General features: G+C 37.6%; 1 protein-coding gene across 2 annotated transcripts in view; it reads right to left on the minus strand.

Moving 5' to 3' along the window:
* Marchf1 (membrane associated ring-CH-type finger 1) overlaps window positions 1-21,582 on the minus strand; it is an 824,174-nt gene that overhangs the window by 597,866 nt on the left and 204,726 nt on the right. The window lies entirely within an intron of this gene.

Below are 21,582 nucleotides of genomic sequence, written 5' to 3' on the forward strand. Positions count from 1 at the left end.
TGTCTGTCTCTCTCTGCCTCTCTCTGTGTGTACATTTTTATTTGTGTATGTGTATATCTGTATGTTTTTAAAGATGTGTGTTGGTGTATATGCTTGTCTGTATGTAGTGTGCATGCATGTGAGTTCAGAGGTCAGAAGAAGATGTGGAATGTTTTCATCTATCACCCTCACCTTAGTTCTTGAGGCATGACCTCTCACTCAACCTGCAGTTCACCATTTTAGCTAACTTAGCAGTCCAGGGAGCTCCAGGATCCATTTGTCTTGATTTCCCCATCTTCAACACTAGAATTACAGGTCCTATAATATACATAGCTCAAAATTCAAGTCCTCAGGCTTGGTAGCAAGCACCTTTATCCACTGAGCCTTCTAGTCAACCCAAGTTTTATTTAAGAAAGAAACATTAACCTATCCAAATGTGGCATAATAGTTAATATCTAAAGGGTATCAAAAATTCTGTCTGCAAAATAATACTGTTACTTCTTGGTGGTTTACTCAGGAAACCGCAGGCCCACATTACTTATCATTTGAGTGTCAACTTTTATGAGAAGTTCATAGCTAATCACATCCACTCTTGCCACCTCGTTAGTTCAGGTTATTATGTCAGAGGAAGTGAAGAGGCCTTCTTCTCCTGCTGAATCCTTCCCATGCCCAGCATGACCTCAGAGCATTCCTCTGGAGAACCCAAACTCTACTGGAACTGATTGTCTTCCCCTGTGCTTTCTTCTTTCCCTCTGCAGCTCTCAGTTGGATTCTACTCACTAATCACTCACTGCTTCAAAGGAGGGAGCCCTGGGTATCTCCAAACTGAAGTTAACTTATAAGGATGTAGAGACTTGCGCTCTGTCAACAAGGCTGTCCACAGCACTTGAAGCTTTATACTTAAGTAGGTAGTTGACACCCTAGGTCCTCTGATCGCCACAAAACTCAAATACACACACACACAAAATAAACAAAAATAAAATTATTTTGAGAAAAAAAATAAAGTCTTTTTTAAAAGAACATTTAAAGATTTTTCCCTAAGAATTTTTAATGATCTCTTAGTATAGGCCCTTTTGGTGCTTATTTTCATTAGAACTATGCTAACCTGATTAAAGCTAAAGTGATTAATAAGCTTCTCTAGTTAGTAGCTCTAAATATCAATATTTGGGGTGCCGATTTCCCACAGACATTCTTTTCATAGCAAATTGTATAACGTTTAAAACCTACATGGAAGAAGAAATAAATTCACAGGTGAGTTTAGTAAATCACTAATAACACTGAGTAGTTTCAAAGACAAAATAATCCAAAACCACTGAAAAGTATAATTTTCCCAATTACTGTTAGGTGCTGATGTGAAAGTCAACTTGGAATTCAAATACGCAGACAGAGGCAGTGATGGCACTTAAGGAGGGAGGTTTGGGCACCCATTCTTTATTACAGGCCAGCACAACAAATGTCCTTTTAATAAGATACTATTGATGCTGCTTCTCATTTGTAGTCAATTACTCTCCATCTGTTGAAACACTCATGAGATTTTCTTGTCTCAAAAGAAAACTTTGATTTGCTTAAGAGCAATTAGATGGTTCGTATCACCTGTAATAAAACTAAGCAAAGTGGAAAAACCCCTGAGGAGAAAGTGCCTCTTCATCCAATATAATTCAACAATTAAGAAGGTGCCACTTTATCCAGTGTATTTCAATAATTTCCAATGACAGGCCAACTTAAATATTGGCTGGCTATTTATAGAAGGAAAGACTAACAAAAGAAATTTTCTTGAGACATTGTTTCCTATTTCAGGCTGACCTTGAATTCTAGCTACGGATGACCGTGACCCTTGACCTTGACCGTCTATTGTCCACCTCCAAAATGATGGGATTTAGAGACAGGGTACTATGTTTATGCAGTATGGGGTAGACTTGGGCTTTCTGCCTGCTAAACAAGAACTCTGCCCATTGAGAGACTCTCCAGCCTAGGTGATAAAAGTCTTAGTGTCAGGCATTTGGCTTCCCTGCAGCAGTGAATTTTACCACAGGTTCTAGATTGACATCTCAGAGAACACAAAAAAAAGCTCATATTTTTTATATTGGCAGCCCTGAATTGAAAAGAGACAAAAATTATCAAGATTTAAAAAATTATATTTTCTAATTTTTATGATTAAACACATATTTATGCATGTTTTATTAGAAATTTATATTGAGATCTGGCCTTTTCTCTAGTAGAAATTTTATTACATCTAAGAAAGACTTATTAATTAATTTATAATGTATTAAATTTGGAAAAAAGTTTTCTGTAACCTGAACTTTTATGTATTTATAGGATGTTCTTGAATAAAATGGAAGGTTATTTGTGCACCCAACCTTTCAAGAAGGTCTGTCTGTTATGTGAAATTGCATTCAGCCTTCTATTTGCTCTTGTCTTACCATTTGTAAATTACAGCCCAGAGTCCCATTCGCTATGACTGCTTTGTAGAGCTTGGCACCGAAACAATGAAAGCCTTTTAGGTTTGGTCATACTAAGAATAATAACTAGCTTGGTGTGTCTTCCTTTCATATGGGAGGGAAGCTATGCAGCAAAAAGACAGTCACAAGGCTTTAATCTTTAATCAAACCCAAACTGTCATATTTACATTTAAGAATGTATCCAGTTATCCTAATTTGTCCTCTATTTGTCCTCAGAGACAGCACACATTAAGATATGTCTTATTAGCTACTCTAAATTATTATACTTTGTAAGATTTAGCATTAAGTAATTATTTCACCAACACAAAGAACTCAAGAAATTGATTATCAAGAACAAATAATTCAATAAAAAATAGGGTACAGACCTAAACTGGAAACTCTCAATAGATGAACCTAAAATTGCTGAAAGACACTTATGGAAATGTTCAACATCCTTGATCATCAGAGAAATGCAATTCAAAACAACTCTGAGATTCCATCTTACACATGTAAGAATGACCAAGATCATAAACACTGATGACAACTTATGCTGGAGAGGATATGGGGTAAAGGGAACACTCCTCTGTTGCTGGTGGGAGTTCAAACTGGTACAGTCACTTTGGATATCAGTATAAAGATTGCTCAGAAAATTAGGAATCAACCTACCACAAGACTCAGCAATATCACTTTTGGGTATGGACCCACAGGATGTTCAATCATACCACAAGGATATATGCTCAACTATGTTCATAGCAGCATTATTTGTCACACCTGGAAACAATATAAATGGCCCTCGACCAAAGAATGGATAAGGAAAATGTAGTACATTTACACAATAGAGTACTACACAGCAGAAATAAATGACATCTTGATACTTGTGGGCAAACGGAGGAATCTAGAAAACATCATATTGAGTGAGGTAACAGACCCAGAAAGACAAATGTCATATGTACTCACTCATACAGATAAAGAGCAGAAGGAGGGAGAATATGACCAAGGAAGTCAGGACCTTAAGGGGTGTGTCCACCCACTGAGAAGGTGTGACTGATGTACTGGGAGCTTACCAAGGCCAGCTGGAGTGGGACTGAACAAGCATGTGATCAAACCGGACTTTCTGAATGTGGCTGACAATGGGGGCTGACTGAGAAGTCAATGATAATGGCGCTGGGATTTGATTCTACTGCATGTACTGGCTTTTTGGAATCCTAGTCTGTTTGGATGCACACCTTCCTAGACCTGGATGGAGTGGGGAGGGCCTTGGACTTCCCACAGGGCAGGGAACCCTGACTGCTCTTAGGACTGGAGAGGGAGGGGGGAGAAGGGGTGCGGACAGTGGGAGGGAAATGGGAGGAGGGGAGGAGGTGAAAAATTTAAATAAATAAATTAATTTAAAAAAATAAGTGGCTGTTGGGGTTATACATGTGTTGTAGGGTAGGGCAACATTGAATAAATGGGACCTCCTGACACTGAGAAGCTTCTGTAAAGCAAAGGACACTGTCACTAAGACAAAAAGGCAGCCTACTGACTAGGAGAAGATCTTCACCAACCCCACAACAGACAAAGATCTGATCTCCAAAATATATAAAGAACTCAAGAAACTAGACGTTAAAATGCTAATTAACCCAATTAAAAAATGGGGCACTGAACTGAACAGAGAATTCTCAACAGAAGAAGTTCAAATGGCCAAAAGACACTTAAGGTCATGCTCAACCTCCTTAGCGATCAGAGAAATGCAAATCAAAACAACTTTGAGATATCATCTTACACCTGTCAGAATGGCTAAAGTCAAAAACAACAATGATAGCCTTTGCTGGAGAGGTTGTGGAGAAAGGGGTACCCTCATCCATTGCTGGTGGGACTGCAAACTTGTGCAACCACTTTGGAAATCAGTGTGGCGGTTTCTCAGGAAATTTGGGATCAACCTACCCCTGGACCCAGCAATACCACTCTTGGGAATATACCCAAGAGATGCCCTATCATATGACAAAAGCATTTGTTCAACTATGTTCATAGCAGCATTATTTGTAATAGCCAGAACCTGGAAGCAACCTAGATGTCCTTCAATGGAAGAATGGATGAAGAAAGTGTGGAATATATACACATTAGAGTACTACTCTGCGGTAAAAAACAATGACTTCTCGAATTTTGCATGCAAATGGATGGAAATAGAAAATACTATCCTGAGTGAGGTAACCCAGACCCAAAAAGAAGATCATGGGATGTACTCACTCATAATTGGTTTCTAGCCATGGATAGGGGCCACTGAGTCTATAATTTGTGATCCTAAAGAAGCTAAATAAGAGGGTGAATCCAAGGAAAAACATATAGTTATCCTCCTGGCTAGGGGAAATAGACAAGATTGCCAGGCAAAAAATTGGAATCTTGGGGGTGGGGTGGGATGGGGGTAAGGGGAGATGGGGAGAGAAAAATGTGAAGGAGAGGATGGGGGGAACTTGGGGAAACAGGATGATTGGGGAGAAAGGAAGGTTGGATAGGGGAGCAGGGAAGCTCATATCTTAGTTAAGGGAGCCACCTAAGGGTTGGCAAGAGACTTGAACCTGGAGTGGCTACCAGGTGCCCAGGGCAATGTCCCCAGTTCGTTCCTTGGGCACCTGAGGATAGGGAACCTGAAATGACCCTATCCTATAGCCATACTGATGAATATCTTGCATATCACCATAGAACCTTCATCTAGCGATGGATGGAGATAGATACAGAGACCCACACTGGAGCACCGGACTGAGCTCCCAAGGTCCTAACGAGGAGCAGAAGGAGGGAGAACATGAGCAAGGAAGTCAGGACCACAAGGGGTGCACCCACCCACTGAGACAATGGGTCTGATCTATTGGGAACTCACCAAGGCCAGCTGGACTGTGACTGAAAAAGCATGGGATAAAACCGGACTCTCTGAACATGGCGGACAATGAGAGCTGAGGGAGAGGCCAAGGACAATGGCACGGGGTGTTGATCCTACTTCATGTTCTGGCTTTGTGGGAGCCTAGACAGTTTGGATGTTCAACTTCCTAGATCTGAATGGAGGGGGGAGGACCTTGGTCTTTCCACAGGGCAGGGAACTCTGACTGCTCCTGGGACTGGAGAGGGAGGAGAAGAGGAGAGGGGAGAGGGGAGAGGGGTGGGCGGAAGGGGAGGGAAATGGGAGGCGGGCAGGAGGCGGAAATTTTTTTTTTCAATAAAAAAATAAATAAGTGGCTTTTAGACATAGAACAAAGAAAATCAGCCTCCAGTTTATCACCCCAGAGAACCTAGACAACAAAGAGGACCCTAAGAAAGGCATACATGGACCTAATCTACATGGGAGGTAGACAAGACAAGATCTACTGAGTAAATTGGGAGTGTGGGGGTTATGAAAGAGAGGAGAAGGAAAGAGGGGAGAGAAAGGAAACGAGCAGAAAAAATAAAAACTATAAAAAACAATTAAAAAAGAAACAGAGACACACATGGATTTACAAAGAAAGATGAAAAAATAAGATCTCATGAGTAAATTGGGAGCATGGGGGTTATGGGAGAGGGTAGATGGAGAGAGAGGAGGAAGGGAGTGGAGTGCAGAAAAATGTAAAGCTCAATTAAAAACAATAAAAAGGAACAGATGTCTTTAGAATTACCACACTCCCTGTGTCTTTGCCTTTTATATCCAACCTCTCTCCTCTTTTCTGACCTTCCAGCACCTTTCTTGACAAAACTTACCTAAAACTTTATTTTTCAAATTTGAAGACAGAAAACTCTTCCGACATTCAAATTCTCAACATTTAACTTGCTTATGTAAAATCCTTCACTGCAGTTTCATTGTGCTTCGAGTAAAGTAACACTCTGAGAATGGCTCCCACGCTACCACAGGCGGGGCTCACTTCACCTCCCTCATACCAGCCACTAAAACCCCTCTTATAAATTCAGACTTATCAAGTTTCTCTCCACCACAATAACACTTGTTCAGACACTCCCTGTCCCTAGAACACATTTACCTCTTTCTTTGCTAATTAACTCCTATGCAGCCTTTAATTTTCAATCTCAAATGAGGTAAAATCTATCTTTTTGGCAATATTTTATTCTTTTTGTATATATATATATGTATATATATATTACACATACTTGCAGATATGAATATATGTATACACTCACAATATCATAAAATGCATCTGAATATAGATGTTATAAATATATAGAATGTATCTGTCTGTATATTTATTCATCATCAATCAAACAACATATCGGTTTTTCATCTATCTTCTGTCATCTGCCTATTTATTTATTAGCCTAATTCTGGAACACAATAAGCTCCAATAAATATGTTATACCAACTATCATGAGAATCGCAACTAATCGCATGGAGGGGATAGAAAGCCATGTCAAAGAACTCTCAACCCGGAATCAGCACCCTCGCTCTAAAATCTTACAAAATAAAACATCGAAGAAAAAAGCCATAATTCCATGCACACTAATTTTCTCATGACTCTTTGTTACAGTGAACAGAACTGAACTGCAATGCTTTGGAGAAAGGTGGTTACCAGTTTTCGTATTAAGCAAGTGAGCTACATACTGCTTAACAATACCATCCTTGGATATTTTGTTCAATTAGAGTACTCATTCCTACCTTTGTGAACCTCTACTTTCTTCATTGTACAGTGCAATTTAAGAACCATTGTTAATTTTACAGCTCATGTTGCCAGTGTCTTTTAACTAAAGACTAATGTCACAGTTTCTTGGAACTTATTTTTTAGCATCACAGTACAAATCCCACAAATGCAAACAAACTGTTTGTAGTATCAGCTTTTTTTCATAGGACCCATTCATGCATAGAGGAACCTACAAAACAGTGCTTGCTGGGTCTCAATTAAGACCTCAATATATGGCGTTTTTTTTTCTTTCTTGTTTTTCTTTGAACCTCATTAAAACTAACTAAAAGAATGCCACAGACTCAATAGTGACAATGAAATGATTAATAGCTATAAACAAAAATAAGTTTCTCATAAAAATTGTAGTTAATTGGGTTCCTTCTAGAATTCTGTTTGCTTCTCCAGAATTTATGTGCTGTGGAGACTCACACTGATCTTTAGAGTGAATGAAGGCCAAATCATTTACTAATGACTTAGAAAACAAGCAATAAATTTGTCTAGTAAATCCATAGTAATTTTAATATTATGAATATTCCAGTAAACAAGCATTAAAATTAACTATATTTATACAGAATATATTTTCTGAAATAAAACTCCAGTTACTAAGGAAATTAGACAACCTATGCTTATAAGTATAAATCTGTAAAAATTTTGAATGTCTCCCAGAGACCTGTTATTGAAGGTGTGATCCCAAGTACATGACACCACTGGGAGACGGTACAGTCTGTAAGAATGAGAGCCAGGAGAGGGAGTCAGACTGCTTCAGTCAAGTCCTTGATAGAAATAGTGAGATGCCAGGCCTGCCTGTCCCTCTTGTGGCTTCTGTCTTAATGTAAATGCCTACCTCTACTCTTTGCTTCTGATATAACAGAACCACTGCACACATTCCAAAGGTGAAAATTCAAGTGACCATGACTTCTAAAGCTATAGATTAAAGTAAACTTTCCACTTACAAGTGCACTATAGCAAGTGTTTTGGCATGGTGACAGCTGATGCCATAGTAAGCAACAGCCTATTTCTTTTTCTTTTTATGTGTGGATTCATGCAACCCTCCTGTCTCAGCTCTCCAAATAGCAGAGGCTAAAAGAGTGCATCTTAACACCAAAGCACAAGTTCATTTCTCTTGCAAAATAACTACATTACATTTATATTCTACATACTCCTCTATAATATTTAATATACACATTTCGGTATATGTATGCACAACTATAAATTGTCCTTTGTATGTATAAGATAAAAAGTTTAAGTGGTAATTCTCTTTAATTATTGGAATTAAAGAAGTTGGAGCCACTTTTCTTAACTTCACATGATAGTAAATAACTAGAAATTTTTTTTACTAATCATATATTTCATTTTAAAAAAGTATAATAATTTTAATTTAAACAAAGAAAAACTCTAAGTCTTAAGGTTAATTATACAGTAATGTATAGCATGTGTGTTTGAGTGTGTTATTGAGAGTGAATAACTTGATATCCAACAAAAAGAAGCCAATTATTTTTACTTTGAAAATGGCCAACCTTTGATAATCAACAAAACATTCAATCACAATACATGGAGGAAATTAGACATTCCACAATAAAGCCAAATTTAAGCAATATCTACCAACCTACCCTTACAGAAAGTACTAAAAGAAAATTCCAACTTAAGGAAGTTAACCATACCCAATAAAACACAAATAAAATTAGAAATGAAAAAGGGAATATAACAGACACTGAGAAAATCCAGAGAATCAGGAAATGCTTTAACTTGTACATCACCAAATTGGGAAAATAAGTGAAACTGATAATATTCTGGATACATGGCACTTACCAAAGTTAAATCAAGATCAGACTAGCTATTTAAACAGACCAATATGCACTAGTGAAGAAGAAGCAGTAATTAAAAGTCCTCCCAACTATGGTGATTGAAACCTTTGCTAGATATAATAATCTGGGCTGCATCCTTGATCTCTTAGTGTCTGCAGAATCTCTATCCAGGACTTTCTGGCTTTTAGAGTTTCCCTTGAGAAGACAGGTATAATTTTGATAGGTCTGCCTTTATATGTTACTTGCACTTTTCCCTTTGCAGCTCTCAATATTTTTTTTATTCTGCATGGTTAGTGTTTTGATTTATTATGTGACAGGGAGACTTTATTTTGGTCCAGTCTGTTTGATGTTCTTTAACTTCTTGAACTTTCATAGACACTAAGATTAACAGTTAATAAATGGGAGCTCCTGAAACTGAAAAGTTTTCTGTAAGGCAAAGGAGAGTCAACAAGACAACATGTCAACCTACAGAATGGGAAAAGACTGTCACCAACCCGACATATGACAGGGGGTTGATCTCCAAAATATACAAACACCTCAAGAAACTAGACATCAAAATATCAAATAATCTAATTTTAAAAAAATGGGGTATAGATCCAAACAGAGAATTCTCAACAGAGGAAACTCAAATGGCTAAAATGCATTTAAGAAATTGTTCAACATTGTTAGTCATCAGGCAAATGCAAATTAAAGCAACTCTGAGATACCATTTTAGATCAATCAGAATGACTAAAACCAAAAACACCAATGACGGCTTTTGCTGGAGAGGATGTGGAGCAAGGGGAATATTCCTCCATTGCTGATGGGAGTGCAAACTTTCAGCCACTTTGGAAATCAGTATGGTGAGGTTTTGGAATATTGGGAAGCAATCTACCTCAAGACCCATCAATACCAGTCTTGGGCATATATACAAAGGAAGCACACTTATATCACAAGGACATTTGCTCAACTATGCTCATAGCACCACTGTTCATAATAGCCAGAACCTGGAAATAACCTAGATGCCTCTCAACTGAAGAATGGATAAAGAAAATGTGGTATATTTACACAATGATGAAGAACTATTCAGTGGTAAAAAGCAATGACATCTTGAAATTTGCAGGCAAATGGGAGGAACTAGAAAAATACACCCTGAATGAGATAACCCAGACAAGCATGGTATGTACCCACTCATAAGTGGATATTAGAAAAAAACCAAAGGATAATCAGCCTTATAGTCCATAGCTCCAGAGAAGCCAGGAAACAAGGCAGACAAAAAAACAAGGAAAAAAAGACATTATATGGCTCTGCCTGGAAAGGGGAAAAAGATAAGACTTTTTGAGAAAATTGGGAGTGTACAGGGAAGGTAGAGCATGGAATGGAAGAGGGTGGAGGAGAACATGAGGGATTGGGAAGGTAGAGTTGGGTAAAGGACAGAGGAGGGGAGCATGGAAAGAGCTATCTTGATAGAGGGAGCCATTATAGGGTTAGCAAGAACCCTGCCACTAGGGAATTTCCCAAAAATCCACAAGGATGACCCAGCTAAGAATTTAAGCAATAGTGGAGAGGGTACCTTAGCTTCCCTTCCCTTGTAATCAGATTGATGGCTACCTTAATTGTCATCATAGACTTTTCATCTAGTCCATGATGGAAGCAGATACAGAGATCCACAGCTAAGCATTGGACTTTGCTCTTGGAGTCCAGTCATAGAGAGGGAGGAACAATAATATGAGCAAAGGGTCCAAGACCATGATGGCAAACCCCACAGAAACAGCTGACTTGAGCTAGTAGGAGCTCATTGACTCTGAACTAACCGCTCAAGAAACTGCATAGGACCAAACTAGACCCTCTGAATGTGGGTGACAGTTGTGTGTTTTGGGCAGTTTGTGGGGCAACTGGCAGTGGAACCAGTATTTATCCCTAGTTCATGAACTGGCTTTTAGAATTTCATTTCCTATGGAGGGTACCTTGCTCAGCCTAGATACAGGGAAGAAGGCCCTGGTCCTGCCTCAAGTGATGTGACAGACTTTGTTGACTTCCCATGGGAGATCTTACCTTCTCTGAAAAATAGATGGGGATTGAGATAGGGGAGTGGGAGGAGGGGAGGGAGAGGGAACCGGGATTTGTATGTAAAATAAAAACACTGTTTAAAACAAACAAACAAAAAAAACCCACATTACAAAAAAAGAAAATTAATTAAAATCCTCCCAACTAAACAGAAAAAAAAAGCCCAAGGAAAGATAATTTTTACAAAAAAAAATTTACTAGACTTTCAAAGAAGAGTTGATGCTTGTACTCTTCAAATTATTACACAAAATAGAAATAGAAAGAACATTGACCAATTTATTTTGTGATAACTCTAGCCTGTGTCACATTGGCATAAAATTAGTTAGTATACCACCACATAAACAAACTAAAATACAAAACAACAGCAACACAAAAAACCCAAACACATAATCTTTTTTTATGAAAAAATAAAGTCCTTGATAAAATCCATGAACTGTTCATGATAAATTCCTGGAAAGAATAGGGATGCAAGGATATACCTCAACATAATACAGACAGTTTACAGCAGGCCATAGCCAACATCAATCTCAGTGAAGAGCAACTCAAAGCATTCCACTATAATCAGGAAGAATACAAAGTTGTCAATTTTCTCCATAGCTGCTCATTATAATACTTGAGGTTTCATGTGAAGAAATAAGGTAAATTAAGGAGATTAAAAGGAAACAGATTTGAAAGAAAACAGTATCTTTATTTGTAAGTGATACAACAAAGTAGTGTGGCTAGATACAAAATTAAGTAAAAAAGAAACAGTAGTCCTCTTATATAAAAAAATGACAAACTGAGAAATAAATCAGAAAGACACTTTTCTCAAAATTCCCAAAACTAAAATATTTTGAGGTAATTCTAACCAATCAAATTAAAAACTTGTGTGATAACAACTTTAAAAAATTGAATAAAGTAATTGAAGAAGATATTAGAAGACAGACAGATTCTCCCATGCTTATGAATCCATAGGATTAACGGTAAACATGGCCATGCCACCAAAGCAATCTACAGATTCATTGTAATCCTTATTAGTACCACAATATCATTCTTCACAGAACTTGAAAGGACAATTTTCCGCTTCATATTGAACACAATAGCTAAAATGATCCTGAAGAATAAAATAACTGAAGTATAATCGTCCCTAACTTCAAATTATATTTCAGAACTCTAGTAATAAAAACAGCATGGTATCAGCACAAAGGTAGATATATTGATCAATAGAACTCAAATTAAAACCCAAATTTATATTTACATACCTATGGACACCAGATTTATTTATAAAATAGCCAGAAATAGACAAGGGAAAAAAAAAACAGCATCTTCAACAAATGGTGCTGGTCAAACTGAACAGCTGCATATAGAAGAATTCAAATAGCTCCATAGTTACCACCTTGCACAAAACTCAAAAATGCATGGATCAAAGACCTCTGCATAAAATGAGACACACTAAACTTGATAGAATAGAAATCGGGTAATATCCCTGAACTCACAACACAGAAAAAGACCTTCTGAATACAATACCATTAGTACAGGCACTATTATCAGCCATTAATAAATGAGACCTCATTAAACTGAGAAGCTTCTCCACAGCAAAGGACACTGTCATTTGTTTAAAGTCATAGACTAGAGAATGGCGAAAGATTTTTGGAAACTATATTAGTAGAGAGCTAAAATTCAAAATATATAAAGAATGCAAAAACTAGATATCAAGAAAACAAATAATCCAATCAAAAGGTGGGGTACAGATCTTAACAGAATTTTATTATTATTACAAATTTTCACTTCCTCCCCTCCTCCCATTTCCTTCCCCCTCCCCCCATTCCCCCTTCCCCTCCCTCTCTAGTCCAAAGAGCAGTCAGGGTTCCCTGCCCTGTGGGCAGTCCAAGGTCCTTCCCCCTCCATCCAGGTCTAGGAAGGTGAGCATCCAAACAGACTAGGTTCCCACAAAGCCAGTACATGTAGAAGAATCAAAACCCAGTGCCATTGTCCTTGGCTTCTCAGTCAGTCCTCCTTGTCAGCCATGTTTAGACAGTCCAGTTTGATCACATGCGCCATCAGTCCCAGTCCAGCTGGCCTTGGTGAGTTCCCATTAGATCAGCCTCACCATCACAGTGAGTGGGCACACTCCTAGCAGTCCTGACTTCCTTGCTCATGTTCTCCCTCCTTCTGCTCCTCATTTGGACCTTGGGAGCTCAGAGCAGTGCTCCAATGTGAGTCTCTGTGAGAATTCTTAAAAGAGTAAACTCAAATGACTGAGAAACACTTAAAGAACCATTGAATATCCTTAGTCATCAAGGAAATACAAATAAAAACTGCTTTGAAATTATATCTAAAATCAATAAAACAATTGACAGCTCATGCTGCTGAAAAAGTAAAGGGAAGACACTTCATTTCACCAGAGTGAAATCCTATACAGTCACATGAAAATCAGTTTGGGGTTTCTCAGGAAGATGGAAATCAATCTACCTCGAGATTCAGTTATACCACTCCTGGGTATAGACCCCAAAACCACTTCATTCTGTCATAGAGACACAGATTCAACCATTGCTGCTTGAATTTTAATAGCCAGAAATTGAACAACTTTGGTGTCCTAAACAGATTAATGGATAAAGAAAATGTCGTATATTTGCACAATGGAATATTAATCAGTCATTTAAAAATGAAATCATAAAATTCATCAGTAAATGGATAAATTTAGAAAAATTACCCAAGTGAGACAACCCAGACTCAGAAAGACCAATATGGAATATATTCACTTATATGTTTTATTAGATGTTAAGTCAATAATTGTTGTGGGAGCTGCAGGCTGTGTTTCTGCTGCCTCAGCTCCTGGTTGCCTGGCTAGCTTATGCCCCAAAATAACAACACACAAACTGTATTCTTTTAAACACTGCTTGGCCCATTATATCTAACCTCTTCTTGGTTAATTCTCACGTATTAATTTAGCCCATTTCTAATCATCTGTGTAGCACCCCAAGGTGAGCTTACCGGGAAGATTCTAGCCTACGTCCATCCTGGGTCAGAGCTTCATCGCATCTGCCCCAGAGAGGAGAGCTATCGAGTCTGAGCTCACTTCCTCTTCCTCCCAGCATTCTGTTCTGTTTACTCCACCCACCTATGTTCTAACCTATGAGGGCCAAGCAGTTTCTTTATTTTTTAACCAATGACCTTCCTCCATCAAATAATCAAGCTATAATTAAGAGAAAAAAGTTAGGTATAGAGGTCAGGGTGGAGGCAGATAGATCTCATTAGAAAATGGTAATAAAATAGATATGTATGGAGAGGGGACAGGGGTGTATGGATAAAGTGGATGTGGGGTAAGAGATGGACAAGGGACAAAATATGGGAGAGACAATTAAGGATCATTTGAGGAATAGTATGAAAACCTAATATGGTAGAAGCTTTCTGAGTTAGGTCATTGTTATATTGCTATGAATAGCACCACGACCAAGGCAATTCTAATAAAAGAATTAATTCAATTGGGTGTTTGCTTATAATTTCAGCAGTTACTATCATGGTGGTAGCATTGTGGCAGACAGGCATGATGGTGGAGAAGTAGCTGAGAGCTACATTCCTGATCCTCAAGCAGAGAGAAACAGAGAGAGAGAGAGAGAAAGAGAGAGAGAGAGAGAGAGAAAGACTCTGAGCTCTCAAAACCCATCTGAGTCTCAAAGCATATTTCTTCCATCAAGGCCACACCTCTTAATCCTTCTAATTCTTTCAACTACTGCCACTCCTTGGTAATTAAGAATTCAAATGTATGAGTATATGGGCTTTTTTAAAATTCAAATCAACACACTTCCTAAAATATATACATATATGAATACTGTCTAAATGAAATTACCAAGTAATGGAGAAAACAGAGTCCCAACTGGCCATCTCTGTTCACCAAATGAATCTTCTAATTGAAATAGGATTAAATTTAGTTGAATTGTTTGCTGAAGAGAACTCATTCCCAAACAACCCAGGCTGTTGCTAAAACTAAAGGTTGCTCTCCACAAACTAGTGGAAAGTCTCCATTGCTAAATGTGATACCCTGACCCAACTCATTGAATATGGAAACATTGAGCTTGTTCTTACATATGACCTTAATACCTAAGTGCTACATGGGTCTTTGTAAAAGAAGGTACTCTGCATGCTACCAAAGAGAAAACTTAACACCAACCCAGTCACAAACTCTTTAATCTATAGTGGTATCCTGCTGCAAGGTATGTTAGTCCAATGGTTTAAAATAAATTGTGGGACTTACCAACCAATATCTGATTTGACTTAAGAGATAGAACTTATGTCTAATACCGTTTGGGTGACAACAAACATGTGACTTGATATCCCAGAGAACTTGAGGAAAACCAAATACTACTGTTCTAAAGCAAAACTAAACAAAAAGCAAAATCAAGGAAACAAAATAATTTAACAATAGCATGGCTCCTAATGACATTCTACTATACTAATAGATGAATGCCTTGCTCAGCCATCATCAGAGAAGCTTCCTCCTGCAACAGATGAAAAAAATGCAGAAACCCACAGCCAGACATTATATAGAAGACAAGAGACATTAGATTATGCAGACCTAAACAGAATGTCTCCATCAAATACCTCCCATAAAGACTCAGGGAACCCTATCTGTGGTAGAGGAGGCAGAAAGAATGTAAGAGCAAGAGGGGACAGAGGACACCAAGGAAACAAGATGCTCTGAATCAACATGATCAATGCACATATGCAAGGTGAGACAGCATGCACAGAGCCTGCACAAAAAGGGTCCTAGAGCTGGTAACTTTGTATATACATCATTTATCAACTGTAATTTTACTTTGCTTAATTTCTATCAGTTGGAATACTTTATCAATTCATAGTCATAGAAAGTTATTGAGAAGATTGTGTTATTTGGGAAAGTTCAAATATATAATCTATAGAGCAAACAGAAAGACATTTCCATATAACTTTGCTGTCTTAGTCAGGCTTTTATAGCCGTGAAGAGATACTATGACCATGGCAATTCTTCTAAGGAAAATATATAATTAGGGGGCTCACTTACAGTTCATAGGTTCAGTCTATTATCATCATGGTAGGAAGTATGGAGGCATGCAAGCAGACATAGTACTTGAGCTGAGAGTCCTACATCTTGCAGACAGGAAGTCAAACTGATTGTCATACTGAGTGAAGCTTGAGCAAAGGAGACCTCAAAGCACACCCACACAGTTACACATTTCCTCTAACAAAGCCACACCTCTGTATAGTGCCACTCTCTTTGGGGGCTATTTTCTTTCAAACCAACATACTTGCCAAGATCATATGTTGTTTATCTTAGAAATGTGCTAATATGGTATTTAAATTGTGGGATTGGAAAATTATTTAATCTTTGATAGACTGAAGTATTTTATACATTACAGCCCTTTGCACTTAGAATAAGAAATGTTTCCCCCTGGTTTCCCAAATACATTTTCACTTTGATTAATTGTATTTAAATATCTAATTTTTATTTTGTAAAGTCATCAAGATTTTATTTTAAGCTTCTCATTTTTGAATTGATTAGAAAGCTTCTGTAATTTATTCACAAGTTATTGCTTCATGTTTTTCCAGCATTTTTATTAATAAATTTTTACCATTACACTTTTCTGCTTTTGGAGCCAGAAGTATTCCAGGCTTTGCATAGTGCTGAATGACACATCACTGACTAGATACAAAGCTAATTCCTATCAGGAAACATAAATATAGCATAGAAGGCAGCCAATCACAACCTTGATTTAAATAAATTACAATGAAATCTTTGATAAATAAGGTTCAGCAAACAAACTACCAAATTTAAAAAGTAAGAGGTGGGTCTGGCAGGATGAAGTTTACTCTCCACAAACTGACAGCAAAGACAATTTGCTGAAGACAACACCTGCACAACTCATTGAACATGGAGAAGGTGAAGGCAGAGTCACTCTGATTTTCTAGTGTCTTTGGTACAAAAAGATATTCTGAAGGCTTCCAAAGAGAAATATAAACATCAACCCAGCCATAAAACCTTTGATCTAAACTGCTATTCTACCTGCAAAATATGCTAAGGCAATGGTGGCAATAAGGTTGTACAATAACCAACCAATGACTAATTTGACTTTAGGTCCACACCACAAAATGGAACCAATAACCAACCCTCCTTGGGTGATCAGGAACCAGAGACTAGACTGCCCAAAGGCCTATGGTAAAATCAAACACTATCAGTCAATAAACAAAAGATTCATTATGATATTCTGCTATACTCATAGATCGATGCCTTATGTAATCATTATCAGAGACTACCTCTGGCAACAAATGGGAATAGATGGAAAGATCCATAGATAGATATTATGTTGATAGAGAGTCTAAATGAGGGGTCCACATTAAATCCCTCCCCTCTAAGTTCAGGGAGTCCCAAGGAAGGGGAGAGAAATAGATTGTAAGAGTCAGAGGGGGTGGAGGACATCATGAGAACAAGTTCCTCTGAATCAAATAAGCAGGGTGAATATGAACTCAAAGAGACTGAAGCATAAAATTCAGTGTATGCACCAATCTGTTTTAGGTCTTCTGCATATATATTGTACCTTTAGTACAGTATTTTCATGGGAGTACAGAGTGTGTGAACAAGTGGGTCTCTTATTCTTGTGCCTTCTCTTGGGTACCTTTTCCTTCTGTTTGTTTTCCATGTCAAACTTAAATGTGAGTTTTTTGTTTTATTTTAATATATTTTGTGGTTTTGTATATTAGAAGCCTTTTGTTAGAGGAGAATCTATTTTCAATAATAGAATATGGGGAAAGGAATAGAAATAAATGCAAGAAGAAATGGCTGAGAAACATTCAATGTCCTCAGCTATGAGGTAACTCCAAATTAAAACTGCTCTAAGATTTTTATCTCGCTTCAGTCCAAATAGCCAAAAAAGCAAGCAGGACAATAAATTGCTTCATCCAAGATGAAGAGGGACACTTACTTACTATTGGTATGAATGCTAAATCAGCACAACTTACTAAGAAAATCAGTGTGGCTTCTCCTCAAAAAGCTAGAAAGTTGCCATATGACAGAGCCATACCAATCCATAAACTCAAAATGCTCTACATTGTACTGCAGAAATCCTTGATCATCTGTAGGCAATGGCTACTCATTCATTTTCCAGCTGCCCTGCCATGAATAACCACACAGAAACTATATTAATTACAACACTGTTTGGCCAATAACTCAGCTATATTTCTGGCTAACACTGACATCTTAAATTGACCCATTTCTATTAATCTGTGAATCAGCATGACACTGTGGCCTACCAGTCATAGGTTCTGAATAGTGGCTGGCATCTCTCTCCTTTGTCAACTTCATGGCATCTCTCAAACTATTCTCTATCTATCTATCTATCTATCTATCTATCTATCTATCTATCTATCTATCTATCTATCTCTTCAAGCCTAGCTATATTCTGCCCTGCTATAGGCTGAAGCAGTTTCTTTATCAACCAATGACAATAAAACATATTCATAGCATACAGAGGGGAATCTCACATCATCTCTCATTTTCTATCTAAATAAACAGGAAGGTTTTAACTTTAACATAGTAAAATTTACATATAAAAAAAGCTCAAGCAAAAATTACAGTTACAGTATATAGTCTATTTGTATCTGGCAAAATTTTAAAATATCATCTATTTTTTGTCTTTGTGAGTCTAACGTTTCATATCCAATTTATCTTTTATCATAACTAAGGAAAACTTTAACCATCTGTCTTCTACTCTTCGAAGACCTGAGAAGAATATCATATTACCTAGTAAGTACATTGTAAACAATTTCTAAAGTTCTAGAATTGACAAGACACATCTCACTGCCTGGAAAGTCACCCAAAGTTTTTCTGTAATGGTGGGGCATGTATCTTCAGTATATAGGTCCATAGTATCCCACAGACTTTTCCTTGAAGCAGGAAGTTTGAAAGACTGTTTTGCCTATCTTGGCAGTTTGTCAGTCACTTTCTTCTATGTTCTTTAAAAAAAAAAAAAAAAAAACACTGCTTGGCCAATAGCTTAAGCATATTGCTAGCTAGCTCTTATATCTTAAATTAACTAATTCCTGTGTTTCAACATGTGGTTGTGGCCTACTGGTAAGGTTCTGTCTGGCAATTGTCTCCTGTGTCTGTTTCCTATGCTGGCTCCATGGCTTCTCCTTGACTCTGCCATGTTTGGCAGACTCTTTAATGAAACTGGAACCCTGAAGGACCATCCCATCTTTTAGAAAGTGTAGCAGTCACTTTTCTGTGGGTTCTGCATGTCCATTTTATACAGCATACCATTAAGCAGTCCAAACAAGAACAGTTTCTTGCCCAAATGGCTAGCAAACTGCATAAGGAGCCTCTTCAGTACCCATTATCCTTTTGAAGTAGATTGGGGCTGCCAGAAGCAGATGTGTCTCATTGTCATAAACAGTCCTAAGTTCTTAAACATTTTAAATGCTATATTCTTTTAGTCTTTGAAAGGTTTGAAGAGTACATATCCATCTGAAATATATCTCTGTACATCTAGAAAACCTTACTAACATGACTATAAGTTTGACTATTATAGATGACTATCTATTAACCTGTATTTCTTAATTATACATTACATTTTTAAATGAGCTGCATAAACCAATACCTTAATCAAGAGAAGAAATATATATATTACAAAATTGATCTTAAATTTGCATCAATAAATCAACATACATACCAAAGTGAAGTATTCATATCTATAGCATATCCCCCTTAAATGTAAACAAACATTTATAAACAATCATTTATGGAATTTGAGAATTGTTCTCTAGACTAATTCCAGCTGATTGGGGCACTATTAGTCAGGTGTTTCAAGGGGTATCCTGCGTGGTAGGTCCATCTTAGCCAGCAGTCCTGAAGCTGTCATGGATGTTGAAGCATCTGGGTCTTTGCTTCAGGGGGTCTTGTTTGAGCAAATTGTATTAGTCAGTAAAGAAACCACAGTTTCCTATCCTCTGTGAAAACAAAAGCAGAACCTCTTTTGCAAAGACAACATATCCTTAGGGGAGGGAAAAGGGAGGCGGGGAGGAGGCAGAAATTTTTAATAATAAAAAAAAAAGAATCAGATATTGGTGCCAGAAATTAAACTTCGGTATCCAAGAGGAGCAGCACTGCTGAGACAACTCTCCAGGTCATAATAATGCTGAAGATAAAGATGAGCTACTATTCCTTCTGTCTCCTATCACTTGAAGGTGAGGAAAGTCCCCTCTTGATGGTTGTCAAATAATTCAATGGATTTCTATACCTCTCCACATTGCTTCTCAGTTTCATTGTTAACACAGTTCTCTTGATGTAAGATAAAAAAAGCATTTGTTGAAACCAGTCAGATTCCAGCCAGATTATGTTAGGAAAAGTTCCAAAATTTGAGACAATATTGTATTTTTTGGAATTTCTGACACAGGGTATGTCCACAAAGCCATAGCTGCAATGGAATTCACTATGGGCACCAAGATGGCCACAGACTCAGAGATTGGCCCAACACAATACTGCAAGTGCTGGGGATTTTAGCCATGCACCTCTAAGTCCAGGTGAGGTATCTGTTTTTAAATGACCTATGATTGAATCAGAGAATAAAAGGATCAAGTATGACATAAAAAGGACCATCATTGTTCTGATGAACAGTAATATTTCTTGAAATTCCATAATTGAAATGTGCAAGAATTTAATATGTGCTCAATAATTGAGTTATTTTCTTTGCTTTATTAACTTTATGCATGTAAAAATAATTAAATTGTGTTTGTGTGTATACACCTGACCATGTGTATGTACCACTGAGAGGACTAAATAAATAAGTAAATAGGTTGGTTTAGCCCATACAATGAAATGTCTCTCTGTTTAGCTCTTTCACAGTCAAAAACTTCAAAGAAAACATAAAAATATACAAAATATTGACTCTGTATTTTCCCATCTTTATGTGGCTTATTTTTCTTTACTCCTTTAATCTATGACTGTCTGTACTCTGTCTCTTTAAAGACTTTTTTTTAAAAAACTACTTATTTCTTTTTATAGCTGTCTATATTCTTTTTCTTCTCTCTCCTAAGCCTATGTATATTTATCCAACAGTGTGATCCATTTACATGCCTTTTTTAACCTGCATCTGTCTTTATTGCATATTTGTAACCATTTTTGACCAGGAGAACTTTTTTTTTAAATGTTAAGTCGGTCTGGCTAGGACCAACGCCGAGACACTGCCTGTTGGCTCCACCCTGTCCAACGCAGTGGAGGCATGTTTACCACCCCTAGAAGCCAAGCACACTGCCACAGACCCAGGGACTCATTGGGTTTATGTCGCACCATTGAGCAATTTGTAACACACTATTCACAGACCTCATTTAAGTGCAGGACCTCCAGAAAGAACCAGAGTTTGTTCTGCCAGCACAAACCAGGAAGCCCTCCCCTAAAGAACCTGCACAGCCTTCATTGCCAATACTGAGCCAGGAAGACCTCTCTTAAAGGAGCCATTAAATTGCTAGGAAACAGAGACCAACAGAAAAAAAAATGTGACCACCAAAAATCTGTGCTCAATCTCTGTTCTTTATTGTCTAGAATTCCTTGCAAAGCTCTCTTGGGTTTTATGTGGATGTAGTCAGCTCACGTAGGCACGACATTTGTGAACGGAGACCGGAGACTGCTCTTTTGTTTCCCAACTACTCAAACTCGAATAGTCACACAGAAACTAT

This window comes from Chionomys nivalis, chromosome 20, assembly GCF_950005125.1.
Source record: "Chionomys nivalis chromosome 20, mChiNiv1.1, whole genome shotgun sequence".
Classification (NCBI taxonomy): domain Eukaryota; kingdom Metazoa; phylum Chordata; class Mammalia; order Rodentia; family Cricetidae; genus Chionomys; species Chionomys nivalis.